Genomic DNA, 16,718 nt, shown 5'->3' on the forward strand with positions numbered 1-16,718 from the left:
AAAAAAGGTGTTTTTCCTGTCAAAGATGCCATCTCTCTTTGACAAACGTCCTTCGTGTGGAAGGAAGATGGCCAAGACAGACACTCATTCAGTCTGTATCCTGTGCTTACCAGATTCTCATTCCTCTAAAACCTGTGAACACTGCCAGGTTTTAACTTCCAGGACTCTTAAGGAACGTGAGAGGATTCGAGTTTATGGGCTTTCTGAGAGAGGAAGATCTCCCAAGAAGCAGAAAAGTCGGAAGGCGCGGTCGACGTCGAGAGAAGCCCCGACTGGTTCACATTCGACGTCGGGATCGGCGTTGGAGAAGCAGTCGACGGCGACGAAGAAGATGTCTTCAGCGTCTACATCTAAGGTACCTCCGCTACAGTCAGCGTCGAGGGATAGATCCCCGTCGAAGCGGAAGAGCTCGACGGCGAGTCATATGACGTTGAAGCAGCATCGTCATGCTATGACATCGAGGCATTCTCCGTCGGCGCCGGGCCATCGGCGTTCGACGTCGAGTCATCCTCCGTCGACGACTAGTCATGGTCGTTCGGCGTCGAGGGAGCCTCTGTCGACACATCATCGGTCGACGTCGATGCAGCCAACGTCAACGCCTGGTCAAGAGCGTTCGACGTCGAAGCGTCATTTACACTCGAGGCACGCCCAGTCGCCGACGAACCAACGGCGATCGGCGTCGAAACAGCCTCCATCGACGTCGAGCAAACAACCTTCAACGTCGAAGGACAGTCATCCCCACCCGAGGTCGACTTTACAGAAAGCACGGTCGACGTCGAGAGAGCGTCTGCCTGGTCGGCGCTCGACGTCGTTACGACCACCGTCGATGGATCAGCAAAGATCCAGGGAACGGAGCTCTTCGCAGCCAGAGAACATTTCTCCTGCAAGATCAAAGGAGACGTCACCTTTGGCACAGGTGGTTCAGGTCAAGGAAAGTGGCTCATTGGACCAGGCTCAAGTCCTAGGACCACAGTTGGGTTCTCCAGGTTCAGCATCGGCTGCGGAGGTGGGACAATCTCCAGTGCAAGATCCCCCTGCCAAGAGACGGAGGATTGCGGAAGAGAGATCTCGGTCGAGGTCTTCCTCTGGATCTCTAGTGAGTCTTTCTTCATCTTCCTCATCATCTTGCAGTGGCAGATACTCGGATGGACAAAGCTGCGCATCGAATAGGGAGAGGTCCAAATCTCCTGCAAGATCGCAACAGGATCGAATGGATCGACCTCCACGGTCACGTTCACCAGTGAAGGATCCCATCCACAAATCTGCTTCTATTCATCTTTCCCCAAGGTGGAATAGACCTCTTCACCACTGGGCAAAGGACAAGGAGACGGCAGATCGCCTAAAAAGATATCGAGACCAAACTCTGCCCTGCAGAGACGGTCTCGTTCTAAGCATTCCAGTAAGAGACATTCTCGTCACAGAGAGCGTTCTCGTTCTAAAATGCGTTCAAGCAGAAGATCTAGGTCCAGGAGGTCACGTAGTTCTTCAAGTTCTTCCAGAACCCGTTCTCACAGAGCTTACTCTCCGACCCTTACAAGCAGCCCACGAGGGTATCTCCAATTGAAGATATTTTCTCGTTCCAGGATATCTTGGGCAGGGGAGCCCTGAAGCTGGGAGTACCGATGACAGCTCCACAAATCAAGACGACTGTCATATTTGAAACCCTGCAACACAGAACAGCACCCAAACCGTTGTTGCCGATGGTTCCGGGTATAATGGAACCTGTAAACAAAGTCTTCCTCACTCCGGCAACGGTGAAGTCCGTTCCAGCGAGGATTCTCAAAAAGTATCGCCCTCCAGAGGAGGATCCTCTGTTCCTCAAGGCTGATCCCCCGCCAGATTCAGTAATCATTGCGGCGGCTAGAAAATCCAATGCGGTAGCTTCCTCATCCACGGTACCTCCGGATAAGGATAGCAAGGTGCAAGACTCATGGGGGAGAAGAGTTTGTAACACCTCAGCCTCTTTCCTCAAAGTCTCCAATGCGGAAGCACTGCTCGGCAGGTATGACAGAGCTCTGTGGGACTCACTTCAGAGATTTACTGCTAAACTTCCTCAGGAAGATAGAAAGGATTTTGAGGAGGTTCTGATGGAGGGCGGTCAAGTCTCCAATCAGATTATCGGAGCGGCGGAAGATGGGGCAACGCTGGCTGCGCATGGCTATGTACATGGAATCACAGCAAGGAGAACCTCTTGGTCACGCCTCACAGCATTGAAACCAGAGGCTCAAGCCAGAATCCTAAACATTCCTTTTTCAGGCACATCTCTTTTTGGAGCAAGTGCGGATGAGGAGATGCAACGCATGAAGACTGAGTTGGACACCCTCAAAGCCGTGGGGCTTGAGAAGAAAAAGGAATTCAGGAAGAAATTCCGTTCGAACAACAAGGGTTCTTCGAAACAGAGGGTTCAAACCCCTCACTGGCAGAAAGGCCAGAACCAGCAGAGCCAACAAAAGTCTCAATACAAGGGCAAGGGCAATTCCAAAGGAAATGGAAATCAGCGCCAAGGCAACAACTTCAATAAATCTCAGCAGAAGCAATTCCCCCAGCGCCGTTACCCACTCCAGTGGGAGGAAGCATTGCGCATCACAGGACAGAGTGGCAGGCCATCATAAAAGATCAATGGGTGTTGTCTACGCTGCAGAATGGGTACTGTCTTCGTTTCCATCGTCTACCTCCACCCGTTTCCCCGATGTCAACATCGAGCCACCAGCTACAAAGGTTAAAGAAGGAAGTAGCTACACTTCTCGAAAAAGAAGCCATCGAGAGAGTGCCGGTGTCCCAAAGGGGGAAAGGAGTGTACTCGAGGTATTTTCTGGTCAGAAAAAAGGGCCAAAAGGAAGAATACAGGCCCATTCTGGACTTGAGAACACTCAATCTGCATGTACGAAAAGAAAAGTTTCGCATGTTGGCGCTTCACCAAATATATCCACATCTCAAGAAGGGGCATTGGATGTGTTCGATGCACCTTCAAGATGCGTACTTTCATATACCAATACGGCCCGATCACAGGAGATTCCTTCGGTTCCGGGTGGGGACCTCCCACTACCAGTTCAAAGTCCTTCCGTTTGGGTTGAAGTAGGCTTCCAGGGTGTTCACGAAGTGTGTCGCAGTGGTGGCGGCAGCTCTACGCCGCAGGGGAGTCTTCGTATACCCATACTTAGACGATTGGCTGTTGAAAGGTCCAACTCCAGACAACGTAAGGAATCAATTCCAGACATGCATAGAACTGTGTCAGCGTATCGGACTGCATGTCAATTACAGCAAGTCTGTTTCTCAACCCACTCAGAAGATCCACTTCCTAGGAGCTCTGCTAGACTCCGAGCTAGGAAAAGTGTTTCCTTCGGAGGAGAGACAGTTTTCGATAGCCCTCAAATGCCAGACAATTCTTCACCACAGGTCTCAGAAGGTGCGGAAGATAGCCTCACTCTTGGGGTCGATGGCTTCCTGCATTTTCCTGGTACCGAACGCCAGACTTCGGATGCGTCCTCTTCAGCAGGATCTGGAGGACAAATGGGACCAATACTCAGATCGATGGGACGATCAGATCACTTTGTCGGAGGTAGCTCAATCTTCCCTCAAGTGGTGGACGAAGAGACAGAACATGCAGGTGGGGATTCTGTTCCATCAATCTCCTCCCACACAAACGATCATCACAGACGCATTGTTACAAGGATGGGGGGCGCATATGGGTCCTCTACAAGTGCAGGTTCTGTGGTCTTCCAAAGAAAGCACATATCACATCAACTTGCTGGAATTGAGAGCGGTTCACCTGGCTCTCAAAGCGTTCCTTCCCTCGCTTCAGGAGAAAATGGTTCTAGTACAGACGGACAACACCACCACGATGTACTATTTGAACAAGCAGGGAGGAACACGCTCAAGGACTCTGTCTCTGGAAGCTCAGCGCATCTGGCATTGGCTTCTGGCTCGCAAGTTGTCTGTTCAGGCAGTCCACCTCCCAGGAGAGCAGAACGTGAGGGCCGACGCACTAAGTCGGCACTTCGAAGACAAAGAAGACTGGGTTCTCAACGACGAAGTGCTAGACAACATTTTCCAGTCATGGGGTCGTTCTTCCATAGATCTCTTCGCGGACGACGAAAACACCAAATGCCCAAGCTTCGCCTCCAGGTTCTATCGACCAGGAACGAGAGGGAATGCTCTTTTAATTGACTGGTCAGGGCAGTTTGTGTACGCCTTTCCACCCCTTCCGCTGATCCCGAAGGTGGTGAGCAAGCTGAACAACTCGTGCACAACAATGATCCTGATTGCCCCCGACTGGCCGAGGCAATGGTGGTACACGGGCATACTTCACCTGTCAGTGTCTCCTCACAAGAGGCTTCCATGCAGGCAGGACCTGTTATCGAAGATGAACGGGAGGATTCACCATCTCAACCTTCCGTCACTGAACTTGGCAGCATGGCTCCTGAGGTCATCCAGTACGGCCATCTAGGACTGCCACAGGGCTGCATGTCCATTCTGAAAGAAGCACGACGGCCTTCCACAAGACATTCTTATGCATGCAAGTGGAAGAGATTCTATATGTGGTGCATGCAGAATGGTCACAATCCAGTAAAGAGTCAGGAAGAAGCAGTTCTCCCATACTTGTTGTACCTGACTAAAGCAGGTTTGAAGTTTAATTCCATTAAGGTGCATTTAGCCGCTACAACAGCTTATAGGCGATCACCTTCACAAACTTCTTTTTTTCAGCTTCCAGCAGTAAAAGATTTCCTGCAAGGTCTAAAAAAGGTGTAGCCTCCTGCACGGCCTCCTGCTCCGCCCTGGGAGCTGAACCTAGTCCTATCAAAATTGATGGGCCCTCCTTTTGAGCCCATTCATAAAGCTACTTTACAGCATATTTCCTGGAAAGCGGCTTTTTTAGTAGCGATTACGTCAGCCCGTAGGGTGAGCGAAATTCAGGCTCTCTGTACTAAAGAACCGTATACAGTTTTTCATTTGAACAGAGGGGTGCTTAGAACGCACCCTTCTTTCCTGCCGAAAGTGGTATCAGATTTTCATGTCAATCAGGCTATCTCTTTACCCACTTTCTTTCCTAATCCCTCTACACCAGCTGAGAGGGCGTTACACTCTTTGGACCTGAAAAGGGTTTTAAAGTTCTATCTGGACAGGTCCAAGTCTATTCGACATTCTGATCAATTGTTTGTTAACTAGGGATCGATCAGAACTGGTCATGCTGCCTCGAAACGTTCTATCTCCAGGTGGATCGTTTCGTGTATCAAGCTTGCTTACCAATTGGCGCAGAAGCCTTTAGGGGGTACTCCTAAGGCGCATTCCACTAGAGGTAGAGCAGCCACGGCAGCTTACCTGCATGATGTGCCCATGTCTGAGATTTGTAAAGCGGCGACCTGAAGGCCCGTCCATACATTTGCCAGACATTACTGTCTAGATTCTGACACGAGAGCAGATACCCAGGTGGGCCAGGCCTCCCTGAGGAATCTGTTTAACAGCTGAGGATTTGGCTGTTATAATTTGGTTGGGTCATGTACTTCTCATTTACCTGCAGGGGGTTGATGGGCTTGCTATTCTATTCAGTGCTTATGACTATTGATGAGGATCCCCTGGAAGAGAATGATAAGTTACTTTCCTGTAATCCTAGTTCTCTTCCAGGGGTATCCTCATCAAAGTCATAAGCAACCCACCCGCCTCCCCAGGTAAATGAGATTCGGTACTGTTTTTCAATCTTGTGGTTGAGCCCTGTCTTCAGGGTTATGCAAAGAACAACTGACCTAACTGTCACCCCTGAGGCATGATGGGAATCCTGGGGTCATGGCTGCCTTAAAGGCACTGTGCCAGTTTTTTGTTGATAATGGTTTCATTTTCTATGCTATTGTTTTTACAATGCAGCCTGAGGGCTAACAATGTCTATTTATAAGCAATTTTCAGGATTTATGAGTGGTTTACTCATTAAAACACAAAGTTCAAAGATTATTTGACCTAATGTGTTTGCTTTCTTTTGTTTCCTAAATAATTGCAGTGCATGTATATGTGTTTACATTGTTTTTACCCTCAGTTATGGAGCTGCATTGTGGTGAGAAAAATAGTATATGTACATACATATATGTGGAGCGAGATATATGTGCTCTTTACATATATATTTTTATATTGTTTCCGGGGTCCCGCACATGGGCGGGAATAATCAGTGCTTATGACTTTGATGCGGATACCCCTGGAAGAGAACTAGGATTACAGGTAAGTAACTTATCCATATCTGCAACACATTTACAGGATCCTATGAACACAGTTCACCACTAGTCTTTATTTCAAAATTTTTTGTATTGGAATTTGCTTCTCTTACAACGTCAAGCAAATCTTCCCATGCATACTCTGCACAACTAAGTGAGACAAACCATGTTCTTGTACCTACGTTCCATAACATACACTTGAGTTCTTCATGACGACAATACCAATACTCATTTGTTCCACGTTGACATGCCATCAAATTGAGTAAGTGTCCTTCTAAATTTCCATCTCTTTCTTGAACATTCTCCACAAATTCTTTCGCAGAAGGAACTTATTGATGAACTTTAGTTTTAAGTATGTTGGTCACTGCAAACAACACAGAAGACACAACACTTTCAAACAAAAGGTGAAATATTTATAAAATGCACTGTCGAAATCTATGCTCTTCAGAATATATTCTGAAATTTCAAGTGATCATATTGAGAAAGTGGACAAGTCAAGCATTGATATTTATGAACCTTACACAGTATATCTTTGCATTTAAAAGAAGTAATAGGAAGCAACATTAAGTTATTTGAAATAAAAAAAAGCACAGGGAACTCTAATGAGTGTATGGGAGAAAACCGTGGAAGATCATTATTTTCCACAGCTGTTTCCTACAGGAGAAGGTGGAAGGTTTAATGACCAAACTACATAGATTGCGGCTTCAGAATATCGGTCAACAAGATTCATCTTCTATACGTATTACCTGTTCACCCACATTTACAGTTTTGTAATAAATATTGTTCTCTATAAGATATAAGGTAGCCTTTTCAACTTTAATAACACCCGCAAATTCTTGCCATATTTTCCGACTTTTTGTTACTACACCATTTCCTAGAATGACTAATGCCTAATTTTCTTCTTTCACTCCAGCAATAGTTTAAAAATGTTTCTTAAAAACCAAATGTAACTACACCACTCTTCCTTCAAACATCTTTGCAAGTCTGTTGATTGCAGTTTACCTGTTTTAGGTTCCATCCAAATTATACTTTGAAAAGAATGAACACATTGAATTAGAACAGACTCGTATGTATTCAATTCTGCCAGTTCCTCCGGAATAGCTGCTAATTCTAAGTTATTATGTACCGCTCTAAAAGGCATTTTGTTCTCTTCTAATTTGTTATAACAATATTTACATATACGTTGATCACTACCTAACTCAAATTGACCTTCCACCAACAAGTACATTGTAAATTCTAGCCACTTACATTGTTCGCCTTTTCACTTTTCCAATACAAATCAACATTCCTACTTTGACTTTTATAATCAGTACGTCGACAACAAACACAAACATAGTTTCGTATTTCAGACCACACTACATTAAACTTTCCAATTTCTTTTTCAAACTGTGCTAATCACTTTCCCATCTCCTCCAACATCTGAACTGCCCCTCTGAACCAAAATTTCACATTTCGATATCATCACACTTTTTTGGAACAAGTGATAAAGAAGCATATAAAAGACTTGTACTCCGTTCACTTAAAAATATTGCAGAACTTTTTAAATAGTACACTTTCCTCATAAACTTCCGTGTTTGTGAATCACATACTGCTAACATCCTCAACTGATCAAAAACACTTCTACAAACTTTTCTTCAAAGACAAACCAGAGAATGCCCATACTTCTCAGTATCCAGCCAGTGTGACGCGTTACGCGCCGCGCGCTCCCCGCCCCGCCCCTCCCGTCGCGCGTGGAGTCTACCATTCTTCTTGCCTGGTCCTGCTGCAGACTGTGGGTGCGGGCGGCGCGCGACTTTAATCGAATTCAAGGTACTGAAATAACTTTGTTTGACAACACTTCTGCCCCTGTTACTGTGAAGAGTCGATACAAGCTACTATCGGAAGAGTTTTTAATGTGTACAGAAAGATCATCTTTGGACGCCTTATACAACTGTTACACCAAACAATCGTGACGAGAGTCCCATTGGACATTTTGTACATTGTTAAACGGATGTCTAATTTGCCTGAGGGACTCCTGTGACACCGGGACTGCTGCCTACGACGCCGCTCCACCGCTGCCTGTCATCCCCCCGCCGCAGCCTCACTCCAACAGCGCTGCCGCAGTGAGGGGGAGACACAGAGAAAAACCACAACTCCCAGCGGCCTCCGCGACCGGAAGTCGCGTTGAGGCGGAGCGCGCCAGGAGGCGCTATAAATCGGCACTCACCTGCTGAGGAGCGGGCGCTTGTAAAACTATTTCCTGCCACACAGTAAACGGATGCCTAATTTGCCTGAGGGACTTCTGTGACACCGGGACTGCTGCCTACGACGCCGCTCCACCGCTGCCTGTCATCCCCCCGCCGCAGCCTCACTCCAACATGCTGCCACAGTGAGGGGGAGACACAGAGAAAAACCACAACTCCCAGCGGCCTCCGCGACCGGAAGTCGCGTTGAGGCGGAGCGGGCCAGGAGGCGCTATAAAACGGCACTCACCTCCCGCGTCGCGGGAGCGCGCGGGGCAGCGCCGGGCTAAGCCCGGGCAAAGGGCGGGCCCTCTGTGGCCCTCAGGGGACCGAGGAGGACGGGACGGGCCACCCCCCTTGATATCCTGTGCAAAGGTGATTAATTTGACTTGTATCCTATATATTGCGTACTAAAGGAGCTTTTTACAACTGTTAGTCATTAGTTAATTCAAGTCAAGATGTCTAAAACTAGAAAGACACCTGTGGCCACGAGATCTGCAACAAGAATAAAAAGTGTCTCCACTACCCCTCTTCCTACAATAACCGCTATCGATCTAATGTTACAGAAAACGATTAGCGTAGTGGCAGATGCTATCCAGGATACAGAAAGACGTCTATCTTTAACTCCAGACCTGTGTTTTCCGGACCTTTCTCTACATACTACTGAAAATGTTAATTCTAAGGACAATACAATGAATTCTCAAGAGTCCATCTTAATGTTGTCTTTTACGGGGCTTCCTAGTCCCCAAACCAGAGACAACACCTCAACAGCCTTGTCTATACCCTCTATAGGCAATAGTAAGGACAATAGTCTTATGCTGCTTAGTGAAAACGGCACCAACATATGTTTGTCGCCTATGGTCCGCCCAGAACAAGGACCCCTACCTATGGTAGGTTTAACATCTACAGCAATAGAATCTGTCCCAGGGAAAAGTCAAGCGATTAAAAACATAAATAGGTGTCTTGGAACACGAAGTAAAAAAACCTCTTTAGCCAAAAAAATGTCTCGCCTAAAGGCTAAACAACATCACTCAGCTAAGGATATTTGGTCCACGTTTAGATTGGCTAATCCCATATCAAAAACAGTAAACTTGTGTCCATCTACAACTAGCCAGGTTTCAGGTCCGCTCTTGAGCAAAAAGCAGACAGATCTTACACACATGACCATAGACCATACAGAGCAGACAGATCACCCATTGATAAATACCAAACTACTTCTGAGTGAACTAGAAGTCCTACTTAAGACTCTCTTGATGCCCATTAGCGAGAGAGTTATTAACATCGAGAAGGCTTTAGGAAAATTTGAAAGGGCCCAAAATGATGCATCATCTACCTTGCTCAAAATACTGAACGCACCAAAAACAACTTCCACCTTTGTACCAGCTAGTAGCTCCCTTGTTTCAATCAACAACAAAAAGGCACAGAGAAAGAAAGCTACTCATAACATTGTTAGTAAACAAAACTTGCCAGCTCGTCAGGAAAAAACTCTCTCCACCAAACCTGATAAAAACTTAGACACAGAAGTCAATCCCCCTCATATAGTGCCCACAACTCTAACTAATGCCCAAATTCTATCTGACACTGAAACTGAGGAAAGTGAATGGGCCGCCGAGAGCTCCCCAGCTAAACTAGCACCAACCCATATAGAACTACCGAGCAAAATTAAAACTCCACATTTGAGTATACCCACAAAACAAACAGGAGATAAATTGTTAAAACCTGTGGTAGCTAAAAGACCACTCCACATAAACCTTCCTCCTGAATCCAGTTTGTACACCACCGTTATGATTGGTGTACCTAAATTAACAGAAGAGAGAACAGAATCTCAAGTGGAATTAAAAATCAAGGTGAGTCACTGGCTTACAACCCACAGACCGATTCCCCAACATATAAATGGCCATATTTCCCACGTGAAAAGAGTAGATTGGGTGGGTACCAGATTTAAATCAACTGAGGGTGACTGTATCGTGGTTACTTTTGGTGATAGTCGTGCAGCTAGCTTTGTCAATAGTTGGAAAAACGGCGCGACAAATAGTTTGATTCGCACAATGGATTTGAGCTATTTTTATCCTTCTAATAACCCTAGTCATAATGTAAAACAATCACAGTTAACCCATGGACAGGGGGGTTCGCTCGAACCAATGGCTTACTACCAACCTAGGGAAACCTCATGGCCTTATGGCCCGTCCACCTCAACGGACTATATAAACCATAGGCAGGAACCCCCATGGCCGAGTAGGCAAAATTGCTATCCCACAAGACAACACGAGAGAAGGGAGTACTCATTTTGCCCACAGCAACAGTATTACCCACATCCACATCACCTAAACACGCAATATGGGGTTTCTATCTCAAACAGATTTGACACTCTTTACGCCCCAGATTATTTGGATGAGATTGATTGACAAATAGTACCCCTAATTCCCCCCTCTATTCACTCTGAGTTTCCATACAGGGAAGTAGTTTCCCATAAAACAGCGAGTACCACATCAGAGTGCACAAATAACTTCATCCAAGAGTCAGGGGAAACATTCAAGGCAGCTTTATCAGTAAGTCAATTAGAGAGCATGCCGCCCTTAAATGGGCTTAGTCCTTTACATTTTCCCACTCCAGTCCAATGTGCAGTTCCCAGTGATGCAAACCCCTTATACACCACTGATGAAACACAAGTAGATATAATAACTGCTCAAGGGGAGCATGTGATATCTCCATCTACAATCAACGCCCAGGTAGCAGGTCTAGGCGATACTTCAGCATGTATTATAAAACTTTTATCCTGGAATGTAGCTGGCCTGGCCACTAAGGTAAAGGACCCCATATGGATATCATTTATAAAAAACGATACCATCCTGTGTTTCCAAGAAACATGGTTGGAAGAAGTAAATGTACATATTGAGGGCTTCCAAAGTTTTTTTCAACCTGCAGCCCCGTCGAATAGTGGAAGATCAAAGGGGGGCCTGGTAATTTACATCAGTCTTGCACTCATTTGCCAGGTCTCAATCAGGGAATCCGATAACAGACATATCCAAGTCTTGGTGCTCAGGAGGGGCAAAAGGGCATTGACCCTTATTAACTTTTACAATGCTGTATCTTCAAACAGGGAGTGTAATATTCTCCATCTACATAACTTCCTGAAAGCTAAAGCATTAAGTCTGCCCGAAGCACCCTTATTGCTGGAGACTTTAATACACATCCATGCGGTAACCCTGTAGTGACACCTATTGGTCTTTTAGGATGTAACAACAGATCTGGCTTCCATTTTGACCATACGCTGCGTGGTACCTACGTTAACAACTTAATCGACAACAGGAATTTGACTGCTGCAATGTCCATATCGGAGGATTCTCACATTTTTGATGTCCCCACGTATAAAGGTCCTGGAAATGGTTCTTATATAGATCATATTCTTCTTTCAAGAGACCTTGCTGATCTAGCTACTGACTTTGAAATCCAAACAAGTATTTTCAGTGACCATAACCCCATTTCTATTCAAATTAGAGGAGGCTTTTTTGAACTCCGGAAGCCTTGGAAGGACAGTGGCTCTCTAAAGACAATAAACGGAAATCGTCGCCTGAAGTGGTCAAAAGTCAACAGTGACACCCTATATAATTCAATTAATAACAGCTGTGGCCAAGAACTAGCACTCTGTGTTTCTACTACCACCTTGCCTGAAGTGACCTTAACCGCCTTTTCCGTTGTGGACGATAGAGTTGGTCAATTGCTAACTACACCAGCAAGGGGACATTGTGAATCCCAACCAAGATGGTTCGACCAAGCCTGTTCCAAGGTCGGACGTAATCTAAAAAAAGCACTAAAGGATAAACCAAGAGATCCCGTCCTTATAAAAGCTCTGAGAACCAACTACAAGATAACTTTAGCTGCTCGGAAAAAAGAAGTGAAAGCTGGCATCTGGGAATCTCTGTGTGATCCCGTAATTTTGGGAAATAGTTCTAAGTTTTGGAATATTATAAACAAGCCTTTGTTCGACGACCCCAGTAATTTTACGCTTGGGACCAACATACCTGAGGAAGAGTGGATGTCACATTATAGTATAATTTTCAAAAGTGACGAGCCACAAGCGGACATTGTTTTTAATATTCCTGATGAAGAATTGTTGTGTTTTACAGTGGGGGAGGTAGAACCTGTACCTAATAAACGGCAAATATACCATGGCAAGAAAAGGATCCATATATATGGCCTTTATGGATTTATCGTCCGCATTCGATTGCGTTGACAGAAGCAGGCTCTGGGAGGTCTTGCAAAAAATGGGTGTGGAGCAAAATCTTATTAACTTTCTAGCTGATCTCCACTCGGACACAAGAGCAAATGTCCGTTTTACACAAGATATGAAAGTAACCAGGGATTTTAGGATAAATCGGGGGGTTAGACAAGGGTGCATCTTAGCCCCGTTCCTTTTTAATCTTTATATTAACGAATTGGAGGAACATTTATTAAAAACTGGAATAGATTATCCATACATAGGGAGGAAGGGCGTGCCCGTCCTGCTATACGCGGACGATGCCGTCCTAATCTCTAGAACGGCGATTGGCCTTCAAACTCTGTTAGACTCTTTTTTCATATTTATGAATTCCCGTGGTCTGAGCATTAACAATTCGAAATCTTTTGCAATGATGACAGGCTCAGGTCCAAAAAAAACATACCCCCACTCCGTAAATGGCGAAAAAATACCGACAACAAAGACTTTTTCGTATCTTGGCGTCCTTTTGACCATAAATTAATATGGGCACCTGCAATACAAAAGAAAAAGGGCGAGGTAGTGCGCACTAACGCAGCAATAATGGATTTTGCTAAGAAAATGGGTAATAGCCCGGTGGCCGCTGTCCTGAAGCTATATCAAGCCAAAAGCATTGCAGTTGCGTGCTATGGGAGTGAAATTTGGGGATCTGAACCCCTAGATGCCCTTGAGGTCACCGAAAATAACTTTCTAAAGCAGGTTTTAAGGCTCCCTAGGGGTACGGCAAACTGTTCTGTTCATGAGGAACTTGGTATGCCCTATCTAAGTGACAGGATAGCTGTAAATCCCTTGCTATGCTGGCTAAATAGCTGGCTAAACATAGACATACCCCTCACCAGAAACATTTTGCGAGAGGTACTAGAGTGGGAAGGGAGGCATAAGATCCCGTGGATAAAATATATCAGAAGATGTCTCTCTGAATTAGGTCGGCCGGACCTTTTTCTAGATCCTGAGAAAATAACCAAAACAGATGTAATCTATGTGAAGAACACCTTTATGACATCTAGGTACCTGGCAAGGGAGGAGCGAGAGTATAAGAAAAACAGTGTGAGATTGCACGCTCTCACAAAAACGAGTCTTCACATGGAACCCTATTTAGTCTGGCCTCTGTCGGGTTATGAACGCTTTTTGCTGACCAGGTTCCGATTTGATATGTTCCACCTATTGTTAGCTGTGCCAAGTGGGGCAATAGAGGTCAAGTGTTGCCAGCTTGCGGCTGCGACAATAAGTCTCCGCAAGATCTGGCACACTTTTTATTTTTTTGCTTGTATTATACAGTTCCTCGTAACCTGTTTTTAAAACCTTTACTAAAACAGCTACATTTTGCACAATTCAGACCAGCACTTTATTACCTTCAAATGCTAAATAGCGATTGTACCTTGTTTGTATGCAGTTTTTTAAAACTAGCACTTAAACATAGAAAAAGCATGGAAGGTTAATTAATTTTGCTACTGACAGGAACCTTTTTTAAATTAAAATTGTATTTTTATCTTTTTTAATTATAAATTTGTAATTCCGCTTGTGATCGTGTTTATGTGGTTACAAACATTCTGCCTATCAATTTTATTGTGCGATAAATGTTTATGAAATGCACTTTTATGATTGTTATATGTAAACAATCGAATAAAGATATTTTATTATTATTATTCTCAGTATATTTTCTAACGTGACATGGATCTGGTCCTTGTAACAACTAAACGTTCTGTTTAATACTTTCTCTTCAAAATCACAATGAATAACTTCTGTTTTAAATTGAAAGCACTATCCACTATACTTTCAATACTCTGTTTCTCTTTCAATTCAAAAAAGTTCATTTTATATTTGCAGCATTCTTTTCACTGAATTCTGAATCACTTTAGATCGAAAAAGTCTCTGACAATTTTCATAAAACTGCTTTTGTCTCCGAGTAACAGATACTATTTCTTTATCATCTTTCCTTTTCCTGGTATATGAAATTGAACTCTGTGTCACCTTACTTGAAAATTCTTCTTTTTCCTCGTGTGATCTTTTTTTTCATCTTGTACTTATAGTAGAACAAACTGTTTCTGTAGTACTCCCATTTTTTTCTAACGCAAATGTTTGCCTTTTCCTGAAATATATATTTTTCTTCTTTTCTTTTTTTCTTTTTTTACTTCTTCTTGGCATTTCCAAATTTTAATCCAAACAAAATAATTTTCTGAAAAACAAAAAATAGATTCAATTATTTTTCACAATTCTTCATTATGTTTAAATAATAACATACATTTACAAAACTTCCACTAACCACTTCCACACCCAGTGCTGCAACGTGATTGAGCACGACAGAGCAGCACTAGGATGACAAGTAGTGCCATAGAACAAACAGCAAGTATTTATTTAATATTTACATACACCTTTACAATTTATATATAACTACACTACCTCAAACTTTTCATCTCTCCGCCACACCCCACACCACTCTCTCTACAACCCACCGCAGACAGCTTTATAGATAGTATTTTTAAAATGTTTAATCTATGTACTTAAGATGATATCAACCAAACAGCACACACAAAAATTACCATTATTAGCCTACAATTTTATCTACAACTTTCCAAACATAACACTGCCCCCTGGCTTTAAGTGGAGGGGGGGCCTGTAGGGGTCTGAGCACCAGCACTTTATCTTAGGATGCTTCGAAACAGGTCTTTATGAGGGTTCTATTTTCAGGGCTCGCAAACCTCATTTGTTTTTTTTTCTTTATTAGACTGCAGCGAGACTGTGAAAGCATGCACATTACACACTACTTAGAAGTGCAGACATCATGCCAGATGACTTGCACTGTAGGAGAAGGGAAATCCTTTAAAAAGACAAATTTTCTCTCAGAATTTCCCTTCTCTTTTTACAACGCAAAAGCAACATCACCGTGGGGTAATTAGCAAACAGACCACCAGGCGCGCAACGCCCATTGCCCCAGACTCTCTCAAACAGCTTCCTGGGTGCACACACACAGCTGCACCAGAGTACTTCACAGGTCTTCAAAAGATCATTTTTTGGTAAAGAAGACTCTGTTCTTTTTCACCTCTTTTTACAACCCCTACATTCCCACTCTGCCTATTGCTGAAAGAATTAGGCTCCCCTGAAATTTCGCTCTGGTTGCGCCTCTGGAAACGACCACAAGCAGGCAACTCCAGCACGAACCTGCTCTGACCTTAAACATTCTCTTGTTTTAGTGCTACGAAAAAACACGCTTTGCCTGCCTCACTTAGTTCTCACACCCCCACTTTAATAAAAACTGAAAAGCTTTCCAATTACTTTTATATTCCTATACTGTGCTTTACATGGAAATATAGAAATCAAGGTTCTCACCACACCAAATTACCTCTCTGGTATACTTTCTCAAATGTAAGAAATACAGGTATTCAGTATCTGTCAGTCACAGCCACTTTTAAACAGTGTACCTATATAAAACTCGACAAAACGTTCTGTTTCTAAATTAACATCTTACACTTAAAAGCTTGCTATATGTACCTTTCTTTAAAACACCACCAGAGAAGGATGGTGAAAAATGCTCCGCATAGAGCAACTCCAAGCTTTGTTATTCTTTATAAAATAATCTGCCTGTCAATGCTTATCGCAAGCCTTTTCGACCCCTTAAGAGGCTGGATGTATGAGTATAATACGTCATATTTAGGATGGGGGCGAACGTATAGTTGAATAAAGGGCGAGTGGATGCATGGCCAGATACATCAATGCATAGATACATAGATGGATGTATCAATGTATGGATGGAAGGATAAATGAATGCAGGGACCAGTACTTATGATAGACGGGTGGGCTGATAGATGCTTAGGATTGGTTATGGGACAGATGTATCTATGGATATATAGGCGTATGGCTGCATGAATGGCACAGTGTTTACAATAGGCGAGTGGACTCATAGATGCTTAAGATAAGTGCAGGAACAGATGTATGTATATATATATAAGTAGGAATGTATACATCAATTAAAAGATGGTTGGATGGCGCAGTGCTTAGGATAGATGGATGCTGGGCTTAATTGGGCCGTGTCTGAGGACCATCACT

This window comes from Lissotriton vulgaris, chromosome 5, assembly GCF_964263255.1.
Source record: "Lissotriton vulgaris chromosome 5, aLisVul1.2, whole genome shotgun sequence".
Lineage (NCBI taxonomy): Eukaryota > Metazoa > Chordata > Amphibia > Caudata > Salamandridae > Lissotriton > Lissotriton vulgaris.